The following is a 17,008-nucleotide window of genomic DNA, read 5'->3' as shown; positions in this document are numbered from 1 at the left end:
TATGAATGAGTAGAACCGGGTCAATCAAAGCAATCACATTTGTATTGAAAAGAGTGAAAGTACCGGTAATGACATCCGGAGAGGCAGATCCTCACATGCGCGTATGGCATAAGTCCTTGCAGAGCACGAGCCTCGGATCGATGGTAGCATCTCTAGATCCTCTCGACCGCCACCGACATTGCCCATATTTCTAGGTGGCCTACCTCGGCGATGGCGACACCGGGTTTCCACTCGACTTACATTCTGTTCATGCATCCTCGGGCAATCCTTCATAAAGTGGTCGGCCGACCCACACTTATAGCAGGAGCGATCACGAAACCAACAGCTCCCCGAATGCCATTTGCCACAATGTGGACACTCCGCCCTCTCTCGGCGATCATTTCCACCACTGGCGATCGAAGTGACTCGTGTGGTCACAGGGGGTCGATCAAGTCCTCGTCTAGAAAAGCCCGAAACGCCTCTAGATCGGCTCGCATCATCTCGAAATCTCTTCGATGCTTGTTGAAGAGACTTTCCCGAGGACCTCTTTTGGAATTCTCCAGTTCCCACATCAGCTTTTTGTTTCTCCTTTCTAAGCTCTTCGGCTTTACAAGCTCGCTCAACAAGTACTACGAACTCTCGTATCTCGAGAATGCCAACGAACATCCTTATATCATCATTCAGCCCATCCTCGAGCGTTTACATAATGGCTTGGACGAAATGCATTCTCGCACGCATCTGGCTAAGCCTCACAAATTTTCGTTCGTGAGTCAGAATCGACATAGAACCTTGCTTAAGGTCAAGGAATTCCCTTCGCTTTTGGTCGATGAATCTCTGACTGATATACTTTTTTCGGAACTCGGTTTGAAAGAATTCCCAAGTCACTTGCTCTCTAGGTACCACAGAAGTCAGAGTACTCCACCAATAGTAGGCGGACTCACGTAGCAAGGAGATGGTACACTTTAAGCACTCATCGGGTGTACAGGATAGCTCATCGAGCACCCGGATAGTGTTATCCAACCAAAATTCAGCTCGCTCGGCATCATCATCATCCGTAGCCTTAAATTCAGTGGCCCCATGTTTTCGAATCCTGTCGACTGGGGGCTTACTTGACCTTATTTGGTCAGTCACCGGAGGTATTGTAGGTGCGGGGGTTGCATTTGTCGGGAATGGAGGTTGTGGAACAGCCGTGTTAGTTCGAATGTATTGATTAAACCATTCGTTCATCACACTATAAAAGGCTTGCCTAGCCTCATCATTCGGATTGCTGGCCATAGGTTGAGAGTCCGCCCCCCTCCCTTCTTGCGGGAGCAGCGCCACACTCTCCACATCATCAGCTATCGCTCGGTTGGGATCCGGGATCCATTGCTATAAACAAACACAAAGTCAAATTGTCGAAATCACCACACTATCGATTCATCATTTAATGGCATGTATAGCTAGACCCCAAACACATCACGGTAGTCCTAGAATCGACTAAACCTGGCTCGATACCAATAAAATTGTAACACCCGAACCCGAGACCATCGCCGGTGTCGGACACGAGGGTTAACAAACCAAGTTCACTTGTTTTGCCCACCAATTTGACATTTCCAGTCAGGCTGGAAAACTGCGTCACCGTCGGCTTAAAAATCATATCTCGAGTTTCAAAACTCGAAAACTGGTTTCGTAAATTTTCCCTGAATTTAGACTCATGTATCCATCCATGGATTTATTTCTAGAATTTTTGGTCAGGCCAATTGGTACAGTTTATTAGTTAAAGTCACCCATGTTACAGGAATCGACTGCTCTGACCTTCGCGCGTTACAACTTGAATATCTCACTGTACAGAACTTTAATACTGGTGACGTTTGCTTATAATGAAACTAGACTCAAAATGGAATCTGTACATATAAGGCATGACTCCTAATTCTTTCTGGATAATTTATAGCAAATTTTTAAAGTTGTGACAGGGGACCCAGAAACCGTTCTGGCCCTGTCTCACAATAGCTTTAATATCTCTTAACATGTAACTCCAATGACCATTTCGTTTCTTCCATATGAAAATAGTCTCATCAAGGTTCATTTACATAGCTTATTCACTATTTAATACCATTCCTATAAATTTTGGTGATTTTTCACATTCACGTCACTGCAGCTGGCAGCATCTGTTTTTAAGGTAGGTCTTACCTATTTGGTAGTCTCCATGAACCAACTAGTCTTGCCATACATAGGTTCATATATGATCATTTTAACCATGCCAATGGCTGATCATGTGACCAACATTCCCATTTCCAATCCATGGTCACATCATGACACCAAATATATACATATACAAACCGCAAATAGTCTAAGTCGATACTTCACTTTTACGAGCCATTTTCGCATGGCCGTACACAAATACATCACAACATATTTAACCAATAAGGGTAGTCCTATACATGCCATTTCAAAGTTCAACCAAAAATTTATACCAAAATAGAGACGTTGATAGTGTGGATGACTTGACTTTATTGATCCCGAATCCGATTGCTATCGAGCGAAATCTATAAAACAGAGAGCCAAAGTAACGGGGTAAGCATTTTTATGCTTAGTAAGTCTCAAGGAATATAATCAACTCTAATTACAGCAATACATTCACATAGCCAAATGCGTCATTTCATTAATACACATTCTTACTTCACACTTCATCATTATATACTTTCACAAAGTATCAATCAATTCAATAACTGAAATTCATTAGTCGATTGAGCGAATGTTGCTCAAACATGTCGACTTTCCAATGCACATATAAACGTACCTTATTCTTTGGGCTTCTCGAGTGTACTAATTGAATTTATTACAGCAACCAACACTCACCTCCAGCCCAAGATTCTTCGGAATATAACCGGATATAAGCATGTGCACAAATGCCTTCGGGTCTTAGCCCGGATAGAATGACTCGCACGAATGCCTTGGTCTTAGCCCTGATATAGCCGCTAGCACAATTGCCTTGGTCTTAACCGGATATAATTTCCAGCATAATTGTCTTCGGGCTTAGCCGGATATCATTCAATTTCTCATGCACACATACATCAATAATCATTGGACATACATATTTCATTTTCGTTACTAAGGCTCAAACACAATTATAATCATTAGCATAATCGCCTTCGGACTTAGCCCGGTAGAATTCAATACTCATACACACATAAATCAATAATCAATACATCCATATTTCATTCCACATAATTCAATTAAGGTCACTTCTTGAGGACTTACCTCGGATGTTGTCGAACGGCTTTTACGGCTATTCGATCACTTTTTCCTTCCCCTTGTCCAATTGTGGCCCTCTTAGCTCTTGAGCTAATTCAAACAAATTCAATCTATTAAAACCTCATTGTGCTAGCTTATGGCGAATATGACAAGGAGTTTAAATGGTCATATGGCCACTCTTTAGCTTGAATACACAATGGTCATGCACATTTTATACTACATCAAGCAATTCAATACAATTTATTCGAGCATCAAGGAAAAGCTAAGGCCTTCAATAGGCTACCCAAGGCCGAATATTCATGTACATGTTGAGGCCAATTATGCACTTAATACCTCACAAAAACAGCATGCATTTTACTAGTTAATGCTTTGCATATTGTTGCTCAAAACTTATAATATAGCATCGAGCACTCATATGTGTGCTAGGCCGAATGTGCTTGCAATTTCACATTCATTCTTCAACATCTTCTTCTTTAAACAAACATATTCATCACTTAGTTCATAACCAAACATCATGTGCAAACATATATATACATATATGAGCATGGCAATTTCAAGGTGTCCATAGCCATCCAAAACACAAATTTTAACTAACATGCAAGAAGCATGAACCATGCTTATGAATGCATCATGGCGAATATGACAATCATGCTCCTTTTCAACTTCAATCATGATTAAACAAAAGAAAACTCAAAATCTTACTCAAGAGTAGACAATCCATCATTGCATGCATCATCATCAAGCTTTACACTTAGCATGCAATGGCTTTATCACCATAACAACTTTGGCCAAATACCATTTCCATGGCATAACAAGGATTTGAGCCATGGCTAACATGCACATCAAGTTAGCAACCAACACATGCATGAAACTCCTAACACAACCTCATACATACCTTAATCTTGATGCAAACTTAGCCAAATCTCCTTCTAGATCTCTTCCAACCCAAGCATGAAGCAAAAGTCCTCCCCCTTTTTCCTTAGTATTTTCGGCCAAGATGTGAAAATGGATGAACACAACAAAAATTTTTTCTTCCTTCTTTCTCAACTCACGGCAAGGGGGCATCCAAGCTCATCTTTCTCTTTTTTTTTTTTCATTTTTTATGCTTATTTTATTATAATACTTCCTACATGACTCACTAGCCAAACATGTTGGAAACATGTTTTCCCTTGCCCATCATGCCCACCTTGGCCGGCCATTATAGTCAAATTTGGGGAATTTGACATGCAAGGACAACATTTTCCTAGTGTGCATCAATAGGCCACTTCAACATTTGCCTATCTCATTTCTAAGTTTTCTCACACAAGTCCTTTCTAGTGAAATTCACCTTTATAACACTAAATCAATCATCATAAAATGTCATACATGAGCACGCACATATTATAGGTATCAAAATAAATTTTTAATTATTTTTATGCTTCAGTTTTGTGGTCCCGGAACCACATTCCGACTAGGGTCAATTTTGGGCTGTCACAGATTTTGGGTTTGATGGACATTCTTTAAACAAATATCCTTCCCCACAATAGACACAGGCTATATTTTCAAATTGTTTAAGTGGTTATGCTGCAAAACTGTTAGACCCATTAGTGGTAAGATTTTTTAACATTGAGGATATTGATGATACCTGAGATACGAGTGAAGTAAGAGCGTATACTTTATGTATTCCAGCAACTCGTCTTCCTGACGCTGCTCGATTGGTTGGCCATTGATAATTGTTGCTGGAAATCCTCTCAATGATTTCAGAAGCCTCATTATAAGACTTAGAAAGGAGAGCAACATTAGTAGAAGCATCCACTACCATCCTCGTGTGAGCATTGTGACAATTATCAAATGTCTCAAGTTGGATGCAATGTGGGATTCCATGATGAGGGCACTTTCGTAATAATTCTTTGTACCTTTCCTATGCCTCATACAAGGACTTATCTTCCATTTGTTGGAAAGCAGTGATCTTGTTCCTCAACTTAGCATTCTTTCTAGGCGAGAAATACTTTATAAGGAATCTTTCTGCTAACTCTTGCCATGTAGAAATTGAATTTGGTGGCAATGAGTTCAACCAGGCTCGAGCTTTATCCTTAGTGAATGTGGGAACAACTTCAATCGTAATGCATCTTTGGGTACTCCAGCTAACTTGAAAGAATCGTTCACCATCAGAAAGAGTCTTAAGTGTAGGTGAGGATCTTCGGTCGGCATTCCACTGAATTGGCTCACTGTCTGAAGCATCTGGAACATGACTGGCTTCAGCTCAAACTATTGTGCCTCAATTTTGGGTCTCCTAATACCCGGATTAAGATCATTAAACACTAGCACGACATACTATCTTAAAGCTCTATCCCTATCGTCAGCAATAAGGATAAGGTTTTGAGCAGGTTTGCTCCATTTCCTTGGATCGAATTTTCAAAGTTCATCTCTTCGGTCCTTCTCTGATTTGCTTGTCTTCTTCACTATCAAAAAGTTCTTACTATCTCAGGGTCTACAGGGAGTAGGTCAAAAATTCGGTCAATACTCATAAACACCTGAAAAAATCACAGAAAAATTAATTAAGTTAGAATTTAAACAGAAAATTAAACCAAAATACAAAACTAATTAGAATTTATATAGAAAAGTAAACCAAAATGCAAACTAACAAATTCATAAATAATGACTTTAAAACACAGTCCCCGACAACGGCGCCAAGAACTTGGAACAATGGAAGTGTGCAAGTGTACACAATCGCAATAACTAATAAAGTGACAAGTAAATGTCGAGTTATCGTACCCACAGGGACTGTGAAAAGAATTATTTATGAATGCTATTTAAAAAACTTTGGTGAAGAAAAATATTTTGTTTGAAGAGGGTGATTAAAAACTAAGATTTTAAACTAAGTAAACTGAGCATTAAATCTTAAATGCACGATTTCAAAATACAAATTAATCAAGACGACATAATTGTGTTGGATTAATTACATTTCTTTAAGTTAAAATTATTAAACTCATGTTTATGTTGTTACTAATAAATTCACGGCAACTCGGTAATTTGCTAACTTATGAACATACTCACCTACACAAATCCATTCATCTCTTAACATATCCCTATGTTAATTCAAATGATTAAACAGATTTTAATAAGCAAACATGTTATTGCGCATACATACTCATTAAATTGAACTAATCTCTTGCATATCCCTACATCAATTCAAACAATTAATTAAATTTAATAAGCACATAAAAGAATATGTGAGGTAACAAGGTATCCTTACCTTGAAACAGTTTAATCACAATAATCTTGCAAGTTATGCAAGGCAAGTGTATCGCCAGATACATTGCTAATTTAACCGTCAACTACCTTAAAAGAATAAACATGCATTGATTAAGTATTGTGTTAATTAATTATAATTTCAATCCGTTTAATTAATTAATTCATTAGCTACCTCACAATTGTAATGCAAGAATAACTTAGGCATGATTTTACTTAATCAAGCATTTTACCGAGGCCTATAATAGCATAAACATAGTTTTAATAATTTAAGCAGATGAAATGCAATCAAACCAACATGAATTAAATTCAAGCTAACATGATTAAATTAACCATTCCAACAACATAAATATTCATAGATATGTTCATCATAACTACAACAAAAATTAAAGAGATAGGGAACAAGAATCAAATATGGTGTTTCTCCGTGGCTTGACTAGTTTGCTTCGTCTTCGTTCTCTGTTGCCCTCGCCGATCAAGGCTACTATGAACACTTCATTGCTGCTCCAAAATGGCTGATGAGTGCCCCTTTTCCAAGAGGAGAAATCAAAAGCAAGGGACTTTGAATGGGAAAATGAGGGGAGAAAGTGAGAGAGGAGAGAAGAGATGTGAATGAATGAGGGATGCTTTGAATGATCAACCAAGGGGGTTTTTATAGCTGAATGTGGTAGCTAAAATTTTCCAAAAATAGCATCCAAAGAGCCACCCCTTGTCCGGCCACCTATGTGGCAAATTTGATGGCTTCAACATTGCTAAATATGGCTTGGGGCAAATCTACAAAGCCACCAATTGTGGAGGGGTTGAATTGCAATTTGAACAAGTCTTCAAGTGCTTCTTTGCAAGCTTGAATAGTCAGCTAATGAGCTGAATTGGGTCAACACTTGGACGGTTTTGGGCTGTCCTTTTCTTGGCCGGATCGGTTCACTCAGTTCGGTTCAATCGAACCATTTTTTCATAATTAATTAATAATAATTTATTAACCCAAATTAACTTGGATATAAACTAAAATTAATTATATTATGAATTAATACACATAATTTTGGACCATCTTAGGCTGGAAATTAATTTTCCTTGGTACTTAAAATTACTTCTCGGTTTTGTGCTTTTAGTAGTGTTTGCCGAGCCATTTTTCGCCCTTTGTGCAATTCTGTCGAAAATAACCAAAATTAATCAAAATTCATCATAAAATTAATTAAAATTCAACATGTTCATATTTTAAGTGCACTTTAATTATTTTATGAAAATTAATTATTTTTCGACAAGAATTTAACCGAATTCACATGAATTTAAGTTAAAATGGGTATGAAAAAGTTTGTGTTTCCAGCACATGGGTGTGTGACTTGGCCGTGTGACCCAAGCTAGTGGGTTACACGGGCAAAAACATGGGCTGGGACACGGTCGTGTATCCCTATTTCAAATGCCCACACGACTTGGCCACATGGCCATGTGACCCCTATAGTGTTGAAAATTTTCTATGTTGTCTGAAAAATTTTCTGATTTTCCAATTTAGTCTTAACTTGTTTCTAATGCGTATTTTGAGCCTCAAGGGCTTGTTTAAGGGATAATAATGTATGTTTTGACTTGGTTTTAACATGTTTACTGCTATGATATGAAATGTTTGAAATTTCTATCCGTTTGAATAGTAAACTTTCGTAATGCTCCGTAACCCTATTTTGACAACGGATACGGGTTAGGGGTGTTACAGTATCAGTAATTTTTCCCCGATTATCGATAATTGTGGTATGATATCGATAATAAATTATGATTTTGACTTCCTACACATTTGAAAATCACAGAGGTATTGTTTTTAGAACATGAATATCGATGCCTCTGCTCCATACAGTAAAAATACATCATACTTGAGCATATAAATCATTCCAACATGTACTAATCCATCATGCTAACATATCGTCATCAAATAAAAGTCAAAAAATTCATAGTAATAGTCTCAAACATCGAGAATAAGTTTGAGAAATAATCAACATATCATGATTCAAACTTTTAAATCCTGAGAACAAATTATGTATGGAAACATCCAAAATCTCATGGAAAAATTCATGCAACAATTCTATCACATTGTCTTTATTTCCCAAAAACATGAACGAATTAATAACATTTATGAAATAAAGCTAACATCTTGCATGGATCACCCATTAAAAACCACACTGCTCATACCGGCACACAACTAATCTGCTATGGTTTAAAAGGAGTGGGTGAGCTTAACAAGATCAGTGAATGCTCAAAATAACCACAATGTAGACACAATATCAAAAGTTAAACAAGAGCGTACAACAACACGTTCACAACCATATTCTAATCAAGCCAAAATAACATATTCATGTTTCATTAAGTCATAAAACTAACATATACTCCTACATCCAATTACAATCAACTCACTTATATATATATTTCATTTAACAATAATTCATTAAGACTAAATGATGTATACATGGTTTAACAACCCACAAGTCTAGTTGATATATTCACGTGCATTCACAAGTTAAATGAAAACGGTCCAAACCACAATTACATACACAATTTATTATGAGAACATACTAATATTTTCATGAAACTTAAATCGACTCATTTAGCATATTATTTACATGTTTTTGCATCTATCTCACATCGTATTATTACAACATATAAGATTACATTTAAATGATAACTTTCATAGCAACAACATACTCATTTAGGCATACATCACATTGCACATATATAAATTTTAAGATAAATTGAAACTTGAGGCTCTGAAACATAAAAGTGAGCTCTATCATCACTCATCAGATACACGGATCTCTAACACACCACATAGACTCGTAGAGTCAAACATGTCGCAAAAGTGAAGCATAAAGCTAACACTCTCCAACACACCAAACATGTCCCGTTGAATAGAGCTAAGCTCACATTCCGTTGTCTTTCTAACATGTTTCAGGGCCTCAACGCCCAAATCAAAAAACACATATAGGTGAGTACTCACAATCCTATGGCATACCAACTTTGCCCAACTGTCTCATAAGGTTATAGGGCCAAAATATACACAATTACGCAATTTTAATTACTGATTTAATGCACATCATCTCTGTTTATATTCATCAATTCACATCACAAACTTGTATACAATGCATGCTTATCGAATTCACATTTAATTGCACTTAAAGTGCCATAATAATGCTCATTAAGCCATTACATATGCGTTGATTAAAATAAGTACTTCATACAACACATACAAGTATTCTCACATATTACCTGTCATAATAATATCTCATTCCACAATTCAATACATATATACGTACTGAAATTATACTTGCTTTCGCTACATATTTGCATTATTAGCATATCATTACCACTTTCATTTGGCATGTATATGATGCCCAAAACACAACTCAATTCTCAATGGTCATCACACATGTCTCATATCACAATATCGCGTCATAATAATCAATCCACAATTATTCACATAATCACATAATTTGCCAAAATAAAACAAGGGCAATGGAAAACATACACTCAGAACTTAGCATAGGGGTTTAGGCTAATCCTAAGCTCCTAATTAATACTATGAATCATGTCTATAAGTAGCGATTCCAAACATTCAATGATTACGCTTTCGCTGAAAAGTCGATAGCTTAAGCTAACTTTTCCTTGCCTTTCGCATTGCTCGAAGAAGGTTCCATCAATTCCGACGCTTTACACATAATAACCACAAAATATACACAATCAATATTTAGCCAAAGACTCACTTAAACCAACCAAAAATGCAAGTCTAAGCTATATTCCTCGTGAAACTGAAATTTCGACTAACAAAACTTGATATTCAAATACCTTCCTCTATACTTAATTTTTTTCACCTACCACCGATTTTGTTCATCTAATTATTCACCTATGACTAATTCTCAACCTTTAAACTACACAAAACTATTCAATTCATGGTATCAAAATTTTTGACATGTTTATGGATATTTTTACAAAAAATTCATTAAATTCTTAGAAATCCTTAACGAAACTTTAAATTAAGTTTACAAACTTTCTAATCATGCTAAAACAAGTTGAAAACACTTTGAAACCACGTTTTTACTCAAAATCCCGAAATCCACCATTAACTTGGTTTTTATTCAAAACATGTTATTTAATGGCTAAAAAATTAGTTTTAAAGACTAAATAACATTTAAATCTATTCAGGAGTTGAATTGTTACCTTAGATGATGAAAAATTGAGTGTTTGATCAAAAATCCAAAAAACCTGAAAGCTTGACAATGGAGAAAATTATGGTGTTTTTAGGTGTTTCTCTTAACTTTTATGGAGATTTATGACTAGGAGGATGATAGAAATCAAATGAATAATGTTTAGGAATCAAAACTTGAATGAGAAAAGGTTGGGAAAGTAAAGGACGAGAACCACAAAGAAAGGAGAAATCTAACGTGACCTTAATATAGATGGGAGGGAGAATAAGGTGGTTTTTAAAGTTTTGGTATAATTCCTTTTAAAAACTCACAATTTAGACCCTTTTAAAAATTAGTCCTTATTTCAAAATTAAAGGTATTTAAAACTTATTTTCTGAAATTGATTAAATTTTCAAAAACCATAGTCAGAAACATTAATGATAAACCATGTCACAAAATTTTGAACACTTTAAGGTTAAAATCCTCCAATTACCCTTAAAACTCTTAGGCCTATTTTGGGGTGTTACACCTCTTCAATCGATCATCTAAATTTGACATCTTGGTTCTTGGCAGGTGCATCTTATGCACCACCAAAATTACACAGCTAAATTTTTACGCGGTAATGCGCCGTGGCGTGTATGTAAGATCTACGATGATGATTTCGTCCTTTTACATCGACTTTGCTTTTCAATCACACTCTGGTGGTTCGTCCCCGTTGTTATTGCTTGCTTTGTTTTGGTTTGAGATTTTTTTGGTATTTTGTACTGTTTGGTAATAGCATAAGGGATTGGTTTCATATTATTATTACTACCCTATTTCAGCTTTTATTTTTAGGTGTTGGAAAATATTTGGTGTTGTTGATTTTGTAAAACCCCAAACCCAGCCTGGACGTTATGGCCGAATCCAGAAGTGTCACATGACATGGGTTGAATAACCGTTTTTGTTAAGATAAAACCCTTTCAGTTCATTAGCCTTTATCGTTACTATTAATTTCAAAGCTATCTTTCTTTAAATCATTTAGAAATAAAATGTATTTGTAATGGAAGCTTGTAAAATCGTTGTGTTTAGAAAACTGTGCAGGATTTTTAGAAAACATGTTTTTAGATAAAAATCGTCATAGTGAAATGTAAGTTAGATCCACAAACCCAAACCAACGTCAATAGTTTAAAGGAGTCCAGAGTCCTAGAAAATACAACCTTAATGCCAAACTTAATAACCAAAAAACAAAATAAAACCGTACAAATAGGTGGTCACCGTCAAGTCCCCCGCTGCATCGATCCGCCTAAGACTGTTGATTACCTGCACAGAAAAACAAAGAAAGGGTGGGTTTACGTAAACTCAGTGTGTATCCCAACATAATTAAGCAGGTACATATATAGAAGATCACAAATCAAACAGATTCATATTCGGGTTTGGGCCCATGTCATATACAGATACAGATTCGGGCCTGAGCCCATTTCAGATGCAGATATAGCTATGAATATGCAAATCAGATATTAGAATCTTACCCCCATCCTTTACATACCAGCTCCGACCATCCCTACACACTATGTGGGGTTTAAAACACCCATCCAGCCCTACACACCATGTTGTACTGATGCAGCACATATCAGATATAATGCAGCTATGCTGCCCGATATTAGGCATATTTGCCTTTCAGAACACTTCCTCCAATATACATCAACCCACCCCAATAGCAGTAATAGAAACAGAACATGCATACGGTATAACAGACAATACTTGCTTAACATGTGTATATAATTAGATAGTAGATATGCAAAGCATAAATAAGCTCAAAACAGTACATCAGTGTAACAGAACACATAGTTTTAGGGTTTAGTAGCCTTTATTGAACCCTCGGTAGGTCCACATCGATTAGGACAACCCGTGCGACTCGACGAAAAATTTCAATGTAATTGGCCCACATGCCCGTGTGGCCTACCCGTGTGGGCCCACACGCTCGTGTGGCCCAGACACCCAGATTGGCCTCGCCTGTGTAGAACACACGGCCTAGTACAGATATCACACACCCGTGTACTCCACACGCCCAATTTGGCCTAGCCCATGTGGCTCACACGGCCACACTCCAGCCATTACACGATTGTGTCTTGTGCACGGCCTGGCCTTCATCAATCACACGGCCGTGTCATCGCACATGACTTACCACATGGCTGTGTGGCATCGACAGTGGGGTTTTTTGGCTTTTGCCGAATCTTGTTTTTCTATGTTTCGGGTACACACCTGGTATCGTTTTGATGCCAAAACTATCCCGAGCCTTACAGAACCTAAGAATTGACATAAAAATGCCCAATTTCAGTCTTTACACATGATTAAACTGAAAACCCAAAACAGATTATAACTTAAATCAAACACTTACCGCTTACTCCTGCACTCTGAATGACTAACTACTAACCCGCAGGAGTAGGATCACAATATTCTCGACTCGTTGCTGCCCAAAACAAAGGTTTAACCCCAATCAACATTTGGAAAAGAAACCACAAGTTGCAAAAAAGGAAAACCCCACTTGCCAACACATGTGACGAAAGCAGGAATGAGAGAACAAGGTACGAACGTAGAGCAAAAAGGAAGCAAAATCGAATGAGGGAAAAAGAAAACGAAACGACAGAGAACAAAGGTCTAACGTCAGTTTTTTTCTTAGGAAGAGGGAGAGAAAATTTTGCTAAAAAGAAAAGGTATCAATATCTGTTGACCCCTAAATCCTAAATTTTTCTCCCACTACTAACCCCCACTCTCAATCTTCTAATATAACCGAAACTCTACCAGCCAGTAAAGCAAAATTAATACCTATGCTATCACAAAGATTCGAACACAGGACCTCAAACACACCCACTCCCTTACCACTCGAACCAGCAGGCTCATTGTACTATGGTTTTACAATTAATTCAATATAAGCCCACTGAGCAAGTAAAAGGCTTAAGTCAGAAAAATTCCAAAATTTACCAACTACAAGGCTTGAACTTGGGACCTCACACACACTACCAGAACACTTAACTACTGGAGCAAATACATATTGGTATCAAATTTATTCAGAAACAGAAATAGAAATATTGGGGCGTTATAGATTTATTTTTTAAAATGATGACATAGAATAAGTTGCTTATAAACGAGATTGTTCCAGTAGTATCCAAAGTTTTAGAACAAAAATGACTGGCTCTAATAACTTAAATTGAAGAATGACCGCATGCATGTGTGCCTAAAAAACAAACAATTTGGAAAACAATTTAAGAACAAGTTTTAACTACAAGCTTTAGTGTCAAATTGTAATATAGTTTTTTTATTACAACAAAATACGTAAGTATTTCGAGGATTGAACCCAAGGGATTGCCAAAATTGGTAAATGTTGTTATTAAATCAATTGTTTCAAAGCAAGTATTAATCTAATTGAGTCACAAATTAATAACGCAATAAAAAATAGAATTCAAATAAAACTAATCCTAAATTTAACATCTACTAGAGTTCAAGGAATTTCCTATCTCTTATTTAAACAGTGTAAACTAATTAACTTAAGATCAGTCAATTTATTAACATTGATTAAGCTAATAACCTATCTTGATCGAGTTATTTACTATACTCACTTAGGTATTCGGTCTCTTCCTACTTATGTATTACCACTTAAGCTATCATTTCGGTCTCACTTAGATATATGGCTCTCCTCTCGGTCTCCTCACTTGGCACACATTACTAAATCATTATATGAAAAATTCTCCTATCAGTCTCCTTTGTCTAAATATTTTACTAGAGGTGTTAATTCTAGTATTTTGAGTAGCTTCGCAAAATTGAATAAAATAACCAATCAAATAGAAAGCAACACTCAATGAAATAGTTGATTAATCAATTAATCTATACAAGATGATCATAAAAGCACATAATTCATTCTCATTTTCATACAAATGTTCTAAAAAACATTTGATGAGCGAAATACAAAATTAAGAATAATTGGAGAAATGCCCATTGATAAATCCAAATAATTGAAAACTCTTGAGAATTATCCAATCGTAGAGTTTAAGCATTGAAATAAGAATTCCATAAAAAAATTAAAAAATAGAAAAAAAAAAACAGAAAACCTAATCTATTAAGAAAAGCTTCTTTTAAGAGAAAATTCTAATTCCTATTATTTTCTGACTATCCATCTCCTCTTAAATGTGAAATAAAGTTTGGTTTATATAGGAAATAATTAAAAGACTGAAGTGACTTTCATGTTATTACAATACTTAGGGTGCACTGAAATCTCGCGATGTTAGTCAGTTCTCATCATGGCATGAGGCTACAAAGTTGCAACGTCGACTATCTCCACATTATGACGAGATGGCTTGATTGGTTTCCCATGCATTTGTCTTCAATGTCACACTTCCTCGTTATGTGGTCGCAACCTCGGCTATAGTTCAACCCTTGAAATGCACCTTTAGCTCCCAATATATAACTAGGAAATCTTATTTAGACATTAAAAACATAAAATAACATAGAAATTGTTCAAAATCACACTTTTATTACTTAAACACAAATTATCACTAAAATGAACCGATTCTACATAAAACATGTTAAAATATGTGCAATGGAACAACAAATAAACAAGTTAATTTATGGCAGATTAGAGCATGATCTTCATTACTTGATTCAGCTCTAAATGATATTGACTTGCCTATTTCCCTTGACAAAGGTTGTAACACCCTTAACCCGTATCCATCGCCGGAATAGGGTTACGACGCACTACTGAACAATACACATCATTCACAGACATAAGACATACATTTATGCATTCATAATCAAAATCCATTCAACACATTCACATTATCCCTTATAAAGCCCTACGAGACCTTAAAACATGCTTAAAAGAGGTTTGGGACTAAATCGATAACATTTAAAAACTTTGGAAAACTTATAAAATTTTCATGCATACAGAGATCACACACTCGTGTGAACAGGCCATGTGCCTCACACGGCCACCAGAGATGCTCGTGTTATAGACCGTATGGAAACAGGGCATACATACTGACTTGCTTCACACGATCGGAGACACGCCCGTGTGAAAATTGGAGGGTATACTGACTTGGGTCACACGGCTGGCCACACACCCATGTGCCAGCCTGTGTGTCACACATGGCCAGTATGCCCGTGTTTCTAAGTCGTGCAACTCATTGACTTGTTTAACTAAGTTACAGTAAGCACACGGTCGAGACACACGCCTGTGTGCTCAACCGTGTGGGGTGAAATTAGGCTTGGTTTAAGCCACATTTCTCATCCTCCTCAAGCATACCTATACCACCTCATTTCATACCATTTCAATACATTTAGAGGCAACCAAAGCATGCTATTTCATACACATTTCATGCCATTTATAAACCATTCATTCAATCCTTAAAATCATAACCAACAATTTTCACCTAACTAACTTATGCACATTTTCATAATATTATCAACTAATTCATGCCACAAAAACATACTATTTCATCATCTCAAAATCAATCCACAACATGCCATATTCCAAGCAATAATACACCAGTTAACATCTAGCTAGTTGAGCAACTCATAACCATTACAAGAACCATATCAAATATGCCAAAACACAAGGCAACTATTGCCACATATATATCACTTATCAAACTCGTAAATCAAGCCAACTTAAATGGCTAAATACACACCAACATTACATCATTTTACAAGCCAATACACATGGCTAATATCATAACTCAAAACTTATCATCAACTTACTAGCCGATACATGCCATATACCATATTTAAAAATCATCCAAAAATACCAACAAGTAGTTCATAGTGTGATGACAGTTCCTGGTGATCCCCGATGTCTGAGCTAGCTTCGATAATCTATAAAATAGTGAAAAACACACAAAGTAAGCTTTAAAAGCTTAGTAATCCATATAAAAATAAAATTACCACATGAATCAACACCATTTCCATCAAATAAGCAAACTATGAATAAGCACATATAAGTTCACAAACCTTTCCCAATGTATACATATTCAATGTCACATGTGAAGTCATCAAATACTTCCCTTTTCAATATTCGTATGAATCTCGTACGTAGCTGAATCACTTAACTTGTTCACATATTCTTTCTTGATTTGACTTTGCCCGTTGAACCTATCGGAATTGTTAAGGATACTCAGAAATCACATATAACTCGTACAATGCCATATCTCAGATATGGTCTTACATGTTATCACATATCGATGCCAATGTCCTAGACATGGTCTTACATGAAATCATATAACGATGCCAATATCCCAGACATGGTCTTACATGTAATCACATCTCGGTAATCCTAATGTCATGATATTTGTATCCTATACTATTCTTAAGGTTTGTACAGGACTTTCGGGTATCGTAACTTTATCGATTCTTGCTCGTATTTGCTCGTTCAACAT

At 36.3% G+C, this 17,008-nt stretch overlaps 1 non-coding gene across 1 annotated transcript; it reads left to right on the top strand.

Moving 5' to 3' along the window:
- The first annotated feature begins 5,069 nt into the window (after positions 1–5,069).
- LOC128281966 (small nucleolar RNA R71) lies at positions 5,070–5,176 on the top strand. The gene has a single exon (XR_008272268.1). It is a non-coding gene; the product is annotated as a small nucleolar RNA R71 (small nucleolar RNA).
- The last annotated feature ends 11,832 nt before the right edge of the window (positions 5,177–17,008 follow it).

The sequence above is a fragment of the Gossypium arboreum genome, chromosome 1, assembly GCF_025698485.1.
Source record: "Gossypium arboreum isolate Shixiya-1 chromosome 1, ASM2569848v2, whole genome shotgun sequence".
Lineage (NCBI taxonomy): Eukaryota > Viridiplantae > Streptophyta > Magnoliopsida > Malvales > Malvaceae > Gossypium > Gossypium arboreum.
The sequence above is the reverse complement of the archived record's forward strand: the minus strand, read 5'-3'. Positions and strand labels throughout refer to the sequence as shown.